Raw genomic sequence first — 3,320 nt, forward strand, 5'->3', positions numbered from 1 at the left:
AGTCAGACATCGTTGAACAAAAAAAGGGATTTTGTTGGATTATTTTAGCAAAATATCACCTCTGATGAAATTTTGCCAGGCTAAACACGACTGAAGTAAATATTCCATAAACACATGGAAGCACTACACAAAGTTTAATGTTTAATAAATTAGTAGATAAATCAATTCCTTGTATTTAAAGGAGCATTGTCTATTATATAGCATATCATGGTGGTAAAAAATTTCATCAGAGGAGAAGATTGTCCTCTTGGCGAATGAAAGTCTTCAGGAATCAAAACGATTCAGCAACGTGAGGCGGTTGCCCGGATATATTATGGTAAAGGTCTGAAAGGAAGCAGCTGGGGAATAGAATTGTGGAGGGGTAAGGCTGCTATCTTTTGGAGAGGGACCGCAGATGCCAAACCATGACACAAAGCCAGATACCTTGTGAAAGGCTGGACAAAAAATTCAAAAGAAAAATAATGCGGTTTGGTCACTTTGAGTTTCAAAGGTTTGTATTTTTCCTTGCACTTTTTTACAGTATCACCACACTATAGAGCGACATCTAGTGGTCAAATATTACACAGTTTCTCTTGAATAATAAATATTGCCGATGCTTTTTTAATACCAATGTCAAACATGTATTTAATCATATCATCACTATCCAATGCTGCAACTCCTATTATGTCTATTTTTTCATCTATTCATTACTCTATTGGCTATGTGAAGGCTTAGGTAGTACCAAGATATCATAACCTGCTTTATAAAACTGATAGTTTTACAAGTAAAATCCACTAAAATATTTAATTTTATTTTGATACTGAGTGGCTCTGTCCATGAGTGACATTACTGTGTAAATCTAAATATGAGAGTAGCTTCAAGTGTGGTCATGTGACTTAAAGCTTTAATTTGTTAAATTACTGGGTTTTGTTATCAATTAAGATAAAATGTTAATGTTAGTTGAAACAGGCAGCACAGCGGCGAAGTGATTAGCGCGTGTGCAGCACAGTTCTGAGGTCATGAGATCGATCCTCCTGTGTGGAGTTTGCATGTTCTCTCTGTGCTTGCGTGGGTTTCCTCCGGGCACTCAGGTTTCCTCCCACATTCCAAAAACATGCATGTTAGGTTAATTGGCCAGCCCAAGTTGTCCATGGGTGTGAATGAGCGAGCGAGTTGTCTGTCCCTGTGTGCCCTGTGACTGGCTGGCAACTAGTTCATGGTCTCCCGTGCCCACTGCCCGAGGATAGCTGGGATGGGCCCCAGCATCCCGCGACCCTACTGAAGATAAGTGGTGCAGATAAGGCATGGTTAGTTTAAACATCAAGTTAAATATTTGTAGAAACGTGGTTTGTGCTTTGTTTGAATAAGTAACAAGCGGTTGTGTTCTTGTATGGTGAGGCACAGTCAAACTGACAAATAAATGAACCCATTTGGTATTCATCATTTGATAGGCAGAGAAACAAAGCAACATATAAATTGTAGCATAGGACAAAAAATGTTTTACTGCCTTACCTTCACTTATACATTAAGACTATGCGCTGCTCCAAGGACCAGTTCTAAATAGTTGAATAATACTGCATTACCACCAATACACTTGTGAAATTTGCGGACAACACTAGAGTGGTGGGTATCATCTTAGGAGAAAATGAGATTTAATACAGAGAGGAGATATAACAGCATGGTGGTGTTCAGGCAAACCACTTGGTGCTGGACACTAAGAAGATCAAGGACTTCAGGAGGTCCAAAAAGACAGACCATGCCCCCCTCTTCCTGGACAAAGAAATGGTAAAGTGAGTGGACATTATCAAATTCATGAGACTCCACACTACATCAGACCTCTCCTGGTCCACCAACACTTGCGGACTGGAAAAGAACGCTCAGCAAGGAATCGTCTTCCTCAGGACACTTAAACAGACTGATCTCTTCCCTCGGCTGCTTCTCAACTTTTTTAGCACAAAAATCGACAGCATCCTCTGCCTCGACGTAACCGTGTATAGCAGCTGTATGGCACAGCATAGGAAGCAACTGGTGCGGGTGGCTAGGACTGCACCGGGCTTTGTGGGCCATCCCCTCCCTGACTTGGGATTCATATCTAAGGGCCAAGTCAAGGGGAGAGTAAAGGCCATCGTCATGGATTCCAGCCACTCAAGCCACCGACTGTTCGTACCGCTTCCATCATCAAAGTGGTACAGGAACATCACACCACTAAAAGACTGAGGGACACCACCACCAGCCCAACTGTAGGACAACAACTTAAGGGCTGTGCACTACAACATACTTTTCTATTAAGTCGCACTTTGCTGTTTATATACAACACAGAATCATCTTGGAAAAAAATAAGTACAGCACATCTACTTATAAGTTCTTTCCTTTGATAATATATTTCATTTTATTATGTTCTGTCTCAAACTCCTTTTGAAAATGGTAATTTTAATAATGGACCTATAGTAACGAAACTCGATTTTGAGCTTATCACAATTGGAAAGCTACACAGAAAATTTGCACAAGTAGCATTTTATTTCCGAGCCATATTTACTCATGGGAAGAGCCATAGGTTGCCGACCCCTGGTTTAGAGGCTGTCATCTCTGCAAAAAAGGCAAAATATTGATGTAAGTTTGCTGTTAAGGCACCAAAGTTCATGCACCAGCCTACTTTTGTTTAAGTAATTATTGCACACGTGTCGTAAGCTTATGAACTTAATATTTCTTTTTAAAGACTAGTGTTTGTCTTCTATATGATCTACAGTATTTAACTGAAATTGCTGATCCAAACATTATTCTATAAAATCTTCTGAAAAACATACAGAGCATATTAAAGAAGCTCTTTTCTCTGGAATAAATGAAATAAATCATTTCAGTTGTAACACGACATATCTCTACTTCAGTTAGCATCGCTATACGTTCTTTTTAGCCTAGATGGTAAGGCGCCCGCTTTGAGACTGGGAGGTTCGGGTTCGCGCCCCGGCCGAGTCATTCCTAAGACTTAAAAAGTGGTCGGCGGCGCCCTCTGTTGGCTGCGGCTGCATCGGCTCGCTACAACGGGTCAGGTGCAATCGACATTTCGTTCTGTGTACATTGTTACACAGAATGACAATACAAGGAAATTATTATTATTATATTATTATTTTTCTCACATTTGCGTGCACATTGTGATCCATTATCATCAAGACAAGCGTCGGCCTTCGTCTCCTTTTGTTGCTATAAAAGAGCGATAGAGGCCAGCAGCGGATGTACAACAAGTGCGCGTCTTTAGCGGATCACATGGCCCCATGAAAAGACGCCCCCCTTAGATCCACATCACAAGCGTCAAAGGCGCTCCGTCAAAGTGTCCCGCTATTAGC

Source organism: Urocampus carinirostris, chromosome 19 (assembly GCF_059441175.1).
Source record: "Urocampus carinirostris isolate Australia breed hairy pipefish chromosome 19, RoL_Ucar_1.0, whole genome shotgun sequence".
Taxonomy (NCBI): Eukaryota; Metazoa; Chordata; class Actinopteri; order Syngnathiformes; family Syngnathidae; genus Urocampus; species Urocampus carinirostris.